The following is a 15146-nucleotide window of genomic DNA, read 5'->3' as shown; positions in this document are numbered from 1 at the left end:
ATAAATGGATTTTGTTCTATCTAAACCATACCTGGTCACCATTTTGGAGCAAAGAAGGAGCCCTGGGATGTAAAGACAAAGTGTTTTACATCCAGATTGGTGGGAATGAATCAGCAGATGACACAGGTTTGGTCCAAAGGCGAAGGAGGAGACTGCACCTTGCCATGTGGTTTGAATGGAAATGATTTTGAGAAGCCTCAATTCATTGATCTTGCTGTCACCAATAGACAATCCTAACACCAAGCTTTTACATCCTGTGAGATTCTTGTTCTTCTCCCCTGCTCTTCCATCATATTCAAAGTGGGGGGCAAAGAGCTTTGCATAACCAGTGAGGGCCTGCAAGATCTGTCTACTTTTCTATGTCTCTTGGCGGTCTGGGGAAATTTGTGCAATTTTCTAAGGAACTCGACACTAAGCCATTTTCTAAGTTCCATTTTGCCTTCATGGCAGAAGTCGCTTTTTACCGTATTTCTTAACAAGTAGCATATTCTAGTTTTATTTATGTGAAGTTCCTGTGACTGTCTTCTATGTATATTACTCAGCATATTTAACAACAATCATAGTGTTTCTTTATGCAGAAATTTCTTACTGTTGTTGCTGTTGCTTGCAAAGGACGAATAACACCCTTGGCATTTTCTGTAACAGTGAGATTATCTCTTAATAAAAAATTCTCTAATGTCATTTAAAGGCTTATCATAAAATTTTTCTTACTACTCATTTCTTTACTTCCAATTTCGGTCTCAGTTATTACAACCCATTGCTCAGTAATAATGGATTGTCTGAGAAATTTATTTCTTTAATGTTTCTTTGTTTTAAGAGAGAGGGCAGGGAGGGGTAGAGAGGGTGGGGGAGAGAGAATTCCAAGAAGACTCCAGCCTCTCAGCGAGGAGGCTGCTGTGGGGCTTAATTCCCACAACCACGAGGTCATGTCCTGAGCAGAAATCAAGAGTGGGACACTTTACCTAATGAGCCACACAGGCACCCCATTCTGAGCAATTCGTGTCATATAACATATGCTAGTGCCTCAAATGCATGGGATAGTTGAGTGTACAGTCTCAGTTTATACTTATATGAAAGGATCCTTTTAAAATAGTAAATGTTTTATTCAGATTTCTTGTTACTATCCTCTTATTCTTGTTTTGCGATTCAATAAAAAAGCTTCCTTTTTGGGGAATGGAAAATAGCTTTATTTTAAAATATCTTTTTTTTCTCCACGTTTTTATTTAAATTCAGGTTACATAACATATAGTATAGTATTGGTTTCAGGAGTTGGATTCAGTGGTTCCTCACTTACATACAACACCCAGTGCTCATTACAGGTGCTTTCCTTAATGCCTATCACCCATTTGGCCCAGCCCACTACAACCTCCCTTCTAGCACCCCTCAGTGGTCTATACTTAAGAGCCTTTTAAGATTTGCCTCTTTCTCTGCTCTTACTGTATTTTGCTTTTCTTTTCCTTCCCCTGTGTTCATCTCTTATGCTTTGGCTCTGTCCCACTCTAACCACTTTTTTTTTTCCTTCCCCTCCCCCATGGGTTTCTGTTAAGTTTCTCAGGATCCACATAAGAGTGAAAACATATGGTATCTGTGTTTCTCTGTATGGCTTTTTTCACTTAGCATCACACTCTCCAGTTCCATCCACGTTGCTACAAAAGGCCATATTTCATTCTTTCTCATTGCCACGTAGTATTCCATTGTGTATATAAACCACAATTTCTTTATCCATTCATCAGTTGATGGACATTTGGGCTCTTTCCATAATTTGGCTATTGTTGAGAGTGCTGCTATAAACATTGGGGTACAAGGGCCCCTATGCATCAGTACTCCTGTATCCCTTGGATAAATTCCTAGCAGTGCTATTGCTGGGTCATAGGGTAGGTCTATTTTTAATTTTCTGAGGAACCTCCACACTGTTTTCCAGAGTGGCTGCACCAATTTGCATTCCCACCAACAGTGCAAGAGGGTTTCCGTTTCTCCACATCCTCTCCAGCATCTATGGTCTCCTGATTTGTTCATTTTGGCCACTCTGACTGGCTTGAGGTGATATCTGAGTGTGGTTTTGATTTGTATTTCCCTGATGAGGACCGACATTGAACATCTTTTCATGTGCCTGTTGGCCATCCGGATGTCTTCTTTAGAGAAGTGTCTGTTCATGTTTTCTGCCCATTTCTTCACTGGGTTATTTGATTTTCGGGTGTGGAGTTTGGTGAGCTCTTTATAGATTTTGGATACTAGCCCTTTGTCCGATATGTCATTTGCAAATATCTTTTCCCATTCCGTTGGTTGCCTTTTAGTTTTGTTGGTTGTTTCCTTTGCTGTGCAGAAGCTTTTTATCTTCATAAGGTCCCAGTAATTCACTTTTGCTTTTAATTCCCTTGCCTTTGGCGATGTGTCGAGTAAGAGATTGCTATGGCTGAGGTCAGAGAGGTCTTTTCCTGCTTTCTCCTCTAAGGTTTTGATGGTTTCCTGTCTCACATTCAGGTCCTTTATCCATTTTGAGTTTATTTTTGTGAATGGTGTGAGAAAGTGGTCTAGTTTCAATCTTCTGCATGTTGCTGTCCAGTTCTCCCAGCACCATTTGTTAAAGAGACTGTCTTTTTTCCATTGGATGTTCGTTCCTGCTTTGTCAAAGATGAGTTGGCCATACGTTTGTGGGTCTAGTTCTGGGGTTTCTATTCTATTCCATTGGTCTATGTGTCTGTTTTTGTGCCAATACCATGCTGTCTTGATGATGACAGCTTTGTAGTAGAGGCTAAAGTCTGGGATTGTGATGCCTCCTGCTTTGGTCTTCTTCTTCAAAATTACTTTGGCTATTCGGGGCCTTTTGTGGTTCCATATGAATTTTAGGATTGCTTGTTCTAGTTTCGAGAAGAATGCTGGTGCAATTTTGATTGGGATTGCATTGAATGTGTAGATAGCTTTGGGTAGTATTGACATTTTGACAATATTTATTCTTCCAATCCATGAGCACAGAATGTGTTTCCATTTCTTTATATCTTCTTCAATTACCTTCATAAGCTTTCTATAGTTTTCAGCATACAGATCTTTTACATCTTTGGTTAGATTTATTCCTAGGTATTTTATGCTTCTTGGTGCAATTGTGAATGGGATCAGTTTCCTTATTTGTCTTTCTGTTGCTTCATTGTTAGTGTATAAGAATGCAACTGATTTCTGTACATTGATTTTGTATCCTGCAACTTTGCTGAATTCATGTATCAGTTCTAGCAGACTTTTGGTGGGTTCTATCGGATTTTCCATGTATAATATCATGTCATCTGCAAAAAGCGAAAGCTTGACTTCATCTTTGCCAATTTTGATGCCTTTGATTTCCTTTTGTTGTCTGATTGCTGATGCTAGAACTTCCAGCACTATGTTAAACAACAGCGGTGAGAGTGGGCATCCCTGTCGTGTTCCTGATCTCAGGGAGAAAGCTCTCAGTTTTTCCCCATTGAGGATGATGTTAGTTGTGGGCTTTTCATAAATGGCTTTTATGATCTTTTAGTATGTTCCTTCTATCCCGACTTTCTCAAGGGTTTTTATTAAGAAAGGGTGCTGGAATTTGTGAAAGGCCTTTTCTGCATCGATTGACAGGATCATATGGTTCTTCTCTTTTTTTTTTGTTAATGTGATGTATCACGTTGATTTATTTGCGAATGTTGAACCAGCCCTGCATCCCAGGAATGAACCCCACTTGATCATGGTGAATAATTCTTTTTATATGCCGTTGAATTCGATTTGCTAGTATCTTATTGAGAATTTTTGCATCCATATTCATCAGGGATATTGGCCTGTAGTTCTCTTTTTTTACTGGGTCTCTGTCTGGTTTAGGAATCAAAGTAATACTGGCTTCATAGAATGAGTCTGGAAGTGTTCCTTCCCTTTTTTTTTCTTGGAATAGCTTGAGAAGGATAGGTATTATCTCTGCTTTAAACGTCTGGTAGAACTCCCCTGGGAAGCCATCTGGTCCTGGACTCTTATTTGTTGGGAGATTTTTGATAACCACTTCAATTTCTTCGCTGGTTATGGGTCTGTTCAAGCTTTCTATTTCCTCCTGATTGAGTTTTGGAAGAGTGTGGGTGTTTAGGAATTTGTCCATTTCTTCCAGGTTGTCCAGTTTGTTGGCATATAATTTTTCATAGTATTCCCTGATAATTGTTTGTATCTCTGAGGGATTGGTTGTAATAATTCCATTTTCATTCATGATTTTATCTATTTGGGTCATCTCCCTTTTCTTTTTGAGAAGCCTGGCTAGAGGTTTGTCAATTTTGTTTATTTTTTCAAAAAACCAACTCTTGGTTTCGTTGATCTGCTCTACAGTTGTTTTTAGATTCTATATTGTTTATTTCTGCTCTGATCTTTATTATTTCTCTTCTGCTGGGTTTAGGCTGCCTTTGCTGTCTTGCTTCTATTTCCTTTAGGTGTGCTGTTAGATTTTGTATTTGGGATTTTTCTTGTTTCTTGAGATAGGCCTGGATTGCAATGTATTTTCCTCTCAGGACTGCCTTCGCTGCGTCCCAAAGCGTTTGGATTGTTGTATTTTCATTTTCGTTTTTTTTCCATATATTTTTTAATTTCTTCTCTAATTGCCTGGTTGACCCACTCATTCGTTAGTAGGGTGTTCTTTAACCTCCATGCTTTTGGAGGTTTTCCAGACTTTTTCCTGTGGTTGATTTCAAGCTTCATAGCATTGTGGTCTGAAAGTATGCTTGGTATAATTTCAATTCTTGTAAACTTATGAAGGGCTGTTTTGTGACCCAGTATATGATCTATCTTGGAGAATGTTCCATGTGCACTCGAGAAGAAAGTATATTCTGTTGCTTTGGGATGCAGAGTTCTAAATATATCTGTCAAGTCCATCTGATCCAATGTATCATTCAGGGCCCTTGTTTCTTTATTGACCGTGTGTCTAGATGATCTATCCATTTCTGTAAGTGGGGTGTTAAAGTCCCCTGCAATTACCACATTCTTATCAATAAGGTTGCTTATGTTTATGAGTAATTGTTTTATATATCTGGGGGCTCCGGTATTCAGCGCATAGACATTTATAATTGTTAGCTCTTCCTGATGGATAGACCCTGTAATTATTATATAATGCCCTTCTTCATCTCTTGTTACAGCCTTTAATTTAAAGTCTAGTTTGTCTGATATAAGTATGGCTACTCCAGCTTTCTTTGGGTTCCAGTAGCATGATAAATAGTTCTCCATCCCCTCACTCTCAATCTGAAGGTGTCCTCCAATCTAAAATGAGTCTTTTGTAGACAGCAAATAGATGGGTCTTGTTTTTTTATCCATTCTGATACCCTATGTCTTTTGGTTGGCGCATTTAATCCATTTACATTCAGTGTTATTATAGAAAGATACGGGTTTAGAGTCATTGTGATATCTGTATGTTTTATGCTTGTAGTGATGTCTCTGGTACTTTGTCTCACAGGATCCCCCTTAGGATCTCTTGTAGGGCTGGTTTAGTGGTGACGAATTCCTTCAGTTTTTGTTTGTTTGGGAAGACCTTTATCTCTTCTTCGATTCTAAATGACAGACTTGCTGGATAAAGGATTCTCGGCTGCATATTTTTTCTGTTTAGCACACTGAAGATATCGTGCCAATCCTTTCTGGCCTGCCAAGTTTCAAAAGAGAGATCAGTCACGAGTCTTATAGGTCTCCCTTTATATGTGAGGGCACGTTTATCCCTTGCTGCTTTCAGAATTTTCTCTTTATCCTTGTATTTTGCCAGTTTCACTATGATATGTCGTGCAGAAGATCGATTCAAGTTACGTCTGAAGGGAGTTCTCTGTGCCTCTTGGATTTCAATGCCTTTTTCCTTCCCCAGTTCAGGGAAGTTCTCAGCTATAATTTCTTCAAGTACCCCTTCAGCACCTTTCCCTCTCTCTTCCTCCTCTGGGATACCAATTATGCGTATATTATTTCTTTTTAGTGTATCACTTAGTTCTCTAATTTTCCCCTCATACTCCTGGATTTTTTTATCTCTCTCTCAGCTTCCTCTTTTTCCATAACTTTATCTTCTATTTCACCTATTCTCTCCTCTGCCTCTTCAATCCGAGCTGTCGTCATTTCCATTTTGTTTTGCATTTCGTTTAAAGCGCTTTTCAGCTCCTCGTGACTGTTCCTTAGTCCCTTGATCTCTGTAGCAAGAGATTCTCTGCTGTCCTGTATACTGTTTTCAAGCCCAGCAATTAATTTTATGATTATTATTCTAAATTCACTTTCTGTTATATTATTTAAATCCTTTTTGATCAGTTCATTAGCTGTTGTTATTTCCTGGAGATTCTTCTGAGGGGAATTCTTCCGTTTGATCATTTTGGATAGTCCCTGGAGTGGTGAGGACCTGCAAGGCACTTCCCCTGTGCTGTGGTGTATAACTGGAGTTGGTGGGCGGGGCCGCAGTCAGACCTGATGTCTGCCCCCAGCCCACCTCTGGGGCCACAGTCAGACTGGTGTGTGCCTTCTCTTCCCCTCTCCTAGGGGCGGGATTCATGGTGGGGTGGTGTGGCCCATCTGGGCTACTTACACACTGCCAGGCTTGTGGTGCTAGGGATCTAGTGTATTAGCTGGGGTGAGTAGGCAAGGTGCACGTGGGCAGGAGGGGCAGGCTTAGCTTGCTTCTCCTTAGGTGATCCACTTCAGGAGGGGCCCTGTGGCAGCGGGAGGGGGTCAGATCCGCTGTCAGAGGTTTGGCTCCGCAGAAGCACAGAGTTGGGTGTTTGCGCGGAGCGAGCAAGTTCCCTGGCAGGAACTGGTTCCCTTTGGTATTTTGGCTGGGGGCTGGGCGGGGGAGATGGCGCTGGCGAGCGCCTTTGTTCCCCACCTAACTGAGCTCTGTCATCCGCGGGCTCGGCAACTCTCCCTCCCTTTGTCCTCCAACCTTCCCGCTTTCTGAGCAGAGCTGTTAACTTATGACCTCCCAGACGCTAAGTCGCGCTTGCTGTCGGAACACAGTCCGTCCGGCCCCTCTGCTTTTGCCAGCCAGACTCGGGGGCTCTGCTTGGCCTGTGAGCCGCCCCTCCACCCCGGCTCCCTCCCACCAGTCCGTGGAGCACTCACTGCCTCGCAGCCCTTCCTACCCTCTTCCGTGGGCCTCTCGTCTGCGCTTGGCTCCGGAGGCTCCGTTCTGCTAATCCTCTGGCAGTTTTCTGGGTTATTTAGGCAGGTGTAGGTGGAATCTAAGTGATCAGCAGGACGCGCGGTGAGCCCAGCGTCCTCTTACGCCACCATCTTCCCTCTCTCCCTCCATATTGTTTCAAAACTGGCTGCACCAAATGCATTCATCCCATCAGTGAAAGAGGGTTCCCCTTTCTTGGCATCTTCACCAACATCTGTTGTTTCCTGAATTGTTAACTTTAGCCACTCTGACACGTGTGAGGTGGCAGCTCACCGTGGTTTTGATTTGTATTTCCTTGATGATGAGTGATGTTAAGCATCTTTTCATATATCTGTTGGCCATCTGGATGGTTTCTTTCGAAAAATGTCTGCTCGTGTCTTCTCATTTCTTATCTGGGTTATTTATTTTTGGAGTGTTGGTTTTGATAACATGTGTATAGGTTTGGGTTACTAGCCCACTATCTGAGTTGTCATTTCCAAGTATCTTCTTCTAATCTCTAGGTTGTCTTTCAGTTTTGCTGATTGTTTCTTTCGCTGTGCAGACGCTTTTTATCTTGATGAGGTCATAATACTTCATTTTTGCTTTTGTTTTCCTTGCCTTTGCCAGCATGTCTAGTAAGAAGTTTTTGCAGCCGAGGTCAAAGAGGTTGCTGCCTGTGGTCTCCTGTAGGACTTTGATGGTTTCCTCTGTCACATTTAGGTCTTTCATCTGTATTGAATTTATTTTTGTGTATGGTATAAGAAAAGGATCCAATGTCTTTGTTTTTTAAGTTTAATTATTTACTCTGAGAGAGGGAGCATGAGTGGGGGAGCGGTGAGAGGGAAAGAAAGTGAGAAGGAGAGAGACAGGATTCCAAACGAATCATCCACACCAACATCACAGAGCCTGACACAGGGCTACAACCCATGAATGACGAGATCATGACCTGAGCTGAAATCCAGACTCAGATGCCCAACCAACAGAGCCACCCAGGTACCCCAGAAGATGGCCTACTTTCATTTCTCTGCATGTCACTCTCCAGTTTTCCCAACACCATTTATTGAAGAGACTGTCTTGCCTTGAATATCCTTTCCTGCATTGTCAAAGATTTGTTGACCATATAGCTGAGCTCTCAGCACGCATGCAGGTGTGGATCTGAAACGCACACACTCTAAGATCATGACCTGAGCTGACTTGGGATGCTTAACCAACTGAGCCACCCAGGCACCCAGAAGACTGTATCAGTTTTAATCCAAATAGGAATCAGTCAGATATCAGTTGTCAATATTGTTATATGTGTATTTTTTGTGTCAATATTAAACGTACATTTTTGGTATATGATGTACCCTGTTTGTTTCTTTTCATGGTAACTTGTCAAAGGTTGTTTCATCCTGGGTAGGCTGTCATATGGTATTCTTGTCTTTACCTATTTGTGGGTGAATTTATATTCTCTTTGAGAAGCAAACAGGTTTTTGAATTTAAGGTAATTTTTTTTTTTACCTTGGGTTGGTAATCGTATTTTATGTGAGTTCTTCCTTCTAAAACCCTGGGAAATGAGTATGGTATGTTCATTTATCGAGGAGGGTTTGGTTGCTGGGTGAGCCTTCCTGGGAGTAGAGATTGTTTCTCTTCTTTTGCATTATCTCAAAAATAATATTAAGAATAATATTGGAGGTGAGGGCACAAGTATACACAGCAGAGTGGGAGATAGTAAAGAAGGCTGAAATAGAGGCTCTGAGGAAATTTTGATGGGTCAATCATTTGCATTTGTGTATTTGGTCAATTTGAATGTGTGACTGTCAATGCACATCCCAGAACTGGAAGATGAGACGCAACGTATTATCTTGGAAGCACAGTTTGAACCAGAAAGGTGAAACTGCCTCCCCAAACTGTAAGTCCTTTCTCTCCTCTATGTGAGTCTGAATGTCAGGAAAGTATGAATGCCAACTTGGGCGGCCCAGCAGGTAGAAAAGTCAGGAACTCTGTTCTCAAAAGGGAGGATCAGAGAATAGCAGTGGAGCTGTGGAGAACAATTTTGTGGTGTAAGAGGTAATTTTTGACAGAATCTGAAGGGAGAAGTCTCTGTTAGGGTATGCAAGCTCCATGTAGGCAGAGGTACTATTCCCGATTCATATTCTGAGGCAGCTGAGCTGTGTACCCACAATATTAGGCCTGAAATATGAAACCGGCAACTGGGGACGTGAGAAGTTCCACTGGAGAGGTGGGACTGACGGTTGGCTCATGAGTTTCTACTACACAGTGTGGTTCTGAGTAACCAGATTCCACTCCCCATTCTTCTCTGTGGTCCTGTGCATTGCGGGAAGGGCCTCATCCGGGTCCTGGAGGGCTTCACCTGCATTCTCTCTGTGAACATGTGGGAAGTTTTGGCAACAGGAAAGACAGAATTGGGAGAGGGCATCAAAAACTCTTGGTATGATAAGGGGGTCTGGGTGACTCAGTCAGTTGAGTATCTGTCTTTGACTCAAGTCATGATTTAGCAGTTTGTGGCTTTGGGCGCTGCTTGGGGCTCTGTGCTGACAGCTCAGATCTGGAGCCTGATTCAGATTCTGTGTCTCCTTGTCTTTCTGCCCCTAACCCACGTGCACTGTCTTTGTCTCTCTCAAAAATAAATAAACATTAAACAGAAGAAGAAGAAAAACTCTGGGTGTGGTTACAACATTGTTCAGAGGGAGGACTGGTCTGGACATAGACTCTGGTATCAGTTTATCAAAAATGTGAATTCAGGTGTGTGGGCTTGGTTGAGATGGGATTCAAAGCTAGTGCCCTGGAGACCTGGGATGGTGAGAAAAGGAGCACATGAATGCAGGTTTTAGCCCTGGAGGAGCTATAGGTTCAACCCGTCCTCTGCAGTCATGTACAACATTTCTTGGGGAAACTGTGCAGGAGCTATGGAGAGCCTTTGCCAAAGTTGAAGTCTGGGCAAGGGAGGGCAGAGTCACACTGGTGTCCTAGGTGCATGTGCAAAGAGGATGGTGAGAGGCTGTGAAAGGTGTCACGCTGAGTCTTCTGCCCAAGTTTCAAGTGGGCAAGGTGTTCAAGCCATGTGGGAAAGCAATCAAAATGAAAAGGGGTACTGTGTAGAGTTAAAAGATGAACTGATGTACATTCCAGTTTTCAAGACTTAATTTGACCATTTAATTTGTCTTTCTTATTTGTATGCAAATAGATAGACATGCTCCATCTGTAGGAAATGGTAGTAAGGTTTTTACAGAGACCATGTGGAAACAAAACAAGGGCAGTGGTTGATTGGATATATCTTAAGCATTTCCCTTCTTTTTGGGAGTCCTAATTGACTGCAATTATTTGCTCATATTTTTTTTTTTTTCCATTCAAGTGCAATGACTGAGAATTAAGTTCTGGTTTCATTACAGAGGCTGCCATGGCATGAGAGCCTCCTCAGGTTATGGCTTCCCTATTTAATTTACTTCACAGTGGAAGCACATTTGGTAGGATACTACCAGATTTATGTTTTTTGTTGTTGCTGCTGTCATTGTGTTTTTTTTGTTTTTCTTTTCTTTTTGTTTATTTATTTATTTATTTATTTATTTGAGAGAGATAGTGCAAGCAGGGGAAGAGTGGCAGAGGATAGAGAAAGTCTTAACAGGCACCATACTCAGAGTGGGGTCCAACTCACGGCTGTATCTCACAACTCTAGGAATATGAGCTGGGCTCCAAATTCCAATGAGTTTTTCATCTGACTGAAACACTAGGGCACCTTGTTTGTTTGTTTGTGTTTTAATCCATTTGTCAGTGTGTTTAGCAATTGTCCACCCATTATAAGAATGGTTCTTATGGTACAACAATCCCATGTCCCAGAACCACCCAATTAAGTCACATATGTACAAGGGAAACATCCACATTTCAAGATGTGTGTGATAACAGAAGACAGATACATTCAACCATGCAGTTGTATTAAAAAAGAGTGTTTCCACATGGAGGTTTTCCTTACAATTACCTTGGGATATGAGGTGTTTCTGTGTTGCAGTAGATCCGTTTCTACCTGTGTGAAAATATCACCTTCATGTAGCATGGTTAAGGGAAGCATTTGATAAGTTCGATGTGACAATACTTATGTAAACATTGAACCAAGTACAAAATATTTTAGTGTCTTTGTGTTAAACAATTACAAATGCAATTTACATACACTGTGAAACTGCATAGTAGGCAGGAGCCACCTCAACTTGACAGACTGTTATGTTTGAAGATCGATCTATTATTGATGTAGGTAATTAATAGAGATTTTTACTTGATTTAAATATTTTATGAGTTTATCATTTTCATTTTACAATTAATGACATGCCTAGGTGTAGTTGTGTTCTACCACTACCACAATCAATTGCATGCATTTAGGAACTATAAAAACATAATTCTGTCGTTAATAAGTCTGAAATTCAGTGGACTTGGCTCAGCTTTCTGTGGAGGGCACTCTGATGTTAAAACCAAGGTTCAAAACTGAGGGCTGATGGGGGGTGGGAGGGAGGGGAGGGCGGGTGATGGGTAGTGAAGAGGGCATCTTTTGGGATGAGCACTGGGTTTTGTATGGAAACCAACTTGACAATAAATCTCATATATTAACAAAATAAAAATTAAAAAAAATAAAATAAAAATTCATGAGGCATTGGATCTACTTGGGAACCTCTACAAGTGCATTCACTTCCAGGACCATTCAGGTTGTTGGCAGAATCCATTTTGTTACCATGGTTTCCACATGATCTCCATGGCCACACCTTGTGCATGGTTATGTCCGAAGAAGAGAAAAAGTGTTGAGTCTCACTGTTTACTCAAAATTTCAACTGTGGTCCTTTATTGTCTATTCATTTGAAAGGATTACTGGGTGTTTTATGGAAGTAAGTTTTTTGCCTTGTGGTTGAACTTACACCACTCACAATTGTGAATCAAGTGCAAATCAGAGACTTAATGAGAATGAATCCATGATGTACAAAGGGACCCTGCAATTGTCATCTCCCCCATCTCAACCCCTCTTCTCTGTGTCCCACATTGTGACCTCAATCTCCACTCCTGGTGCCTCTAGATATCCATGAAACCTGACTCTTTCCCTGAAAATGACACTTCTAGTCTTCTTCATTGCTCTTCTCAGTCCTGCAGGTGCAATTTTTTTTTTAATTTGTATATGTTTGTTTAATTTTGAGAAAGTTTGAGCAGAGGAGGGTCACAGAGCGAGGGGGACTGAGGATGTGAGGCGGGCTCAGCACGACAGCACCAAGCCTGATGTGGGGTTCAAACCCATGAACCGTTAGATCAAAACCTGTGTCGATGTTAGACACTCCACCTACTGAGGAACCCCGACACATGTATTTCTTTCTCTTTTAAAACGTAAAATAACATGTTTGTTTGCTTTTGGGAGAGCATGAGCAAGGGAGAGGCAAAAGGAGAGAGTGGCAGGGGATCCGAAGCTGGCTCTGCATGACAGCAGCGAGCCCTATGCCATCAGGTGTATTTAGACCTCTATACCAACAAGCATGTTTCACGTGATCCCACAGCCCTCATCCCGAATTTCCTCCCCTTCCGCTGCCCCTAAATACTCCATTCTCCATTCATTCCTCCTTCCCCATTCCAATACGTCAGCCCACTTCTTGTGTCTTTTATGCCCACTATCCTCGTGTGCCAGCCAACATTTATCAGGAGTCCTTAGTTTCCCCATGTCCCTACACTTATTACCCCCAACTCCACACTTCCTGACTCTTTCTCATGATCCCTCTAGCCTCCTGATGCCAACTGTTCTCCCATCTCTGAAGGTCTCTGTCCACCCACACTAACTCCCTGTGCCCATGTTTCCTAGGCATCATCTTTTCTTTCTACTCTTTCTCTCTGGTTGGAGCACTGAGTACTCCCAGGACTCCAGTCGCAGGCAACTATCTCCCTTCCATCCCTATCTTCTTTAATCCTTCATTGGCAAAAAGTTTCTATGCTCTCTACCCAACCTTGTCACTTCACTCCCTTTTGCGAATTAATTTGTCATCCATTATTCCCCTCCTTCCTAGGACTTCTTTTACCCTCTTATTCTGTCAACACATGTAGCCCAGCCTTAATGTCCCTGCCTACACTCCACTCCCAACCTAAAATGAGTAGTTTGCCTTATCCCTTCAGTCACATTTCACAACCTAGTGCCTTTTAGCCTTAGTGTGGGTTACATAGTGTGCGTCAAATAAATATGCCTGAGTGCTAACCCTCATTACCTGTAATTGTACCCTTATTGGGCAGTAAGCTCTTGGCAGATGTCTTTACGTTAAAATGAGGTCATGCTAGATTTGAGTCAATTTTACTCCAATGACTGGTATCCTTATAAGAAAAGAAAAATGAAGACACACACAGAACAAGGTGTGATGATGAAGGCAATGGTGGAGTGAGATACATTGACAAGCCAAGCCAGGCCAGGGACAGCTGACAGTCCCAGGAGTTAGAAAGAGCAAAGTCTCAATTCTTTAGGTACAGTGTGGCCCTGCCAACAGCTCACTTCAGACTTCAAGAACCTCCAGAACTGTGAGACAGTAATTCCACAGTGTGCTTAGACTAAGAGACCAATGCACCATTGCTCATTTTAGCCAGGCTATATTGTATATATGCAGCATATTATCTACGCAACTGACTATGGACACAAGTTATTTTCATGTCTTGGTTATTATGAATAATGGGGCATGTTGCTTAGTTTTTGCATATTTGTGAGTTTTCTAGTTTTGTCCATTTACCTGATTCTAGGTGCATGCCATTGTGGTTGAAAAGATGCTTGATAGAATTTCACTCATAAATTTATTAAGACTTTTTTTTGTGTGCCAACATATAATCTATACTGAAGAGTGTTCTGTGTCCATGTGGGAAGAATGAGTTTTCTGCTGCTGTTGCATGCAATGTTGTAAGTCCGTCTGCTGAATGTCTTTGAAGTCCGATGTTTTCATATTGACGTCATGTCTGAATACTCAATCCATTATTGAAAGTGCAGTGCTGAAATCCTACTGTATACATACATAGGTGCTTTTATGTGGGGGGGGATAAATATTTATACAAGTTCTATCCTTTGGTGGAATTGACTCCTTTATTTTTTCAGTTCTGTTCTTAGCAAAAGCAGCTAAAAACTATAAAACATTACTTTATATCTATAAAAGAAAATGATTTCAAAATTAAGTGATGCACATGTATCCAAATGCGACCAAATCAACACAACAATTCAATGCACAATAAGTGTATTATGTAATTCATGGAACAAAAAGCAAGACACAACTAAATGTTTTGTCAATACAAATGCTATACACATGTACAAACCTACAGCTTAGTGCAACACAAACAAATGCTAAGTACTTGGTATAGCTACCTTTCTCCTACATTAAAGGAGTGAATGTCTTCTATGTAGTAAATAGACATAGAATGTATAAAAACTTTGGTCACATGTAATGTAATCCAAAATGTGGGACCCAAGTGGAATGTAAGGTTAGCTTATGGGAAGATGAATATTTCAGAAAGAACTCAACTTGAAATAAATCTGCTATATTGACACGATGACCCATAAAAAACTGATCATTGCAAATGTATACAAAGAACTGCCCAGAAATACCGGAAATCTTACTGACAGGTATATTATGGTACCATGTCTGAAATAAAAAATAACTTGCTTGATGTGTTTAAAAGAGTAGATAACAATGAAAAGTAAATAACATGTGAGTGAAAAAAATTGCGAGGTACAATAGCATGGTGTTCGAGAAGTGAATACTCTGGGAAAGATGTATTAGCCTGTACAATTTGGTTTTGATCAACTATTGGCTGCTTTTGCAGTAAATTGCCAAGATTTTCATTGCAACAGTATTTTCCCACACTTCAAAATCTAGAAGCAATAGTCTTTCTCACATTGTCATTTATTGTTTTTTATTTTCCCCAGTTCTCTCAAGGTAGCAATCGGTTGTTGAATATCAAGTAGCCATTTCAAGGCGTCATAAGATACACATGTGGAGAAACATTACACAAACTACAATTCAGGCATCTGCACAAACACCACCCACACTTACGGAAAAAGGTGTTT

The sequence above is a fragment of the Panthera pardus genome, unplaced genomic scaffold (genome assembly GCF_024362965.1).
Source record: "Panthera pardus isolate Hobbes unplaced genomic scaffold, ASM2436296v1 HiC_scaffold_18, whole genome shotgun sequence".
NCBI classification, from domain to species: Eukaryota; Metazoa; Chordata; class Mammalia; order Carnivora; family Felidae; genus Panthera; species Panthera pardus.
The sequence above is the reverse complement of the archived record's forward strand: the minus strand, read 5'-3'. Positions refer to the sequence as shown.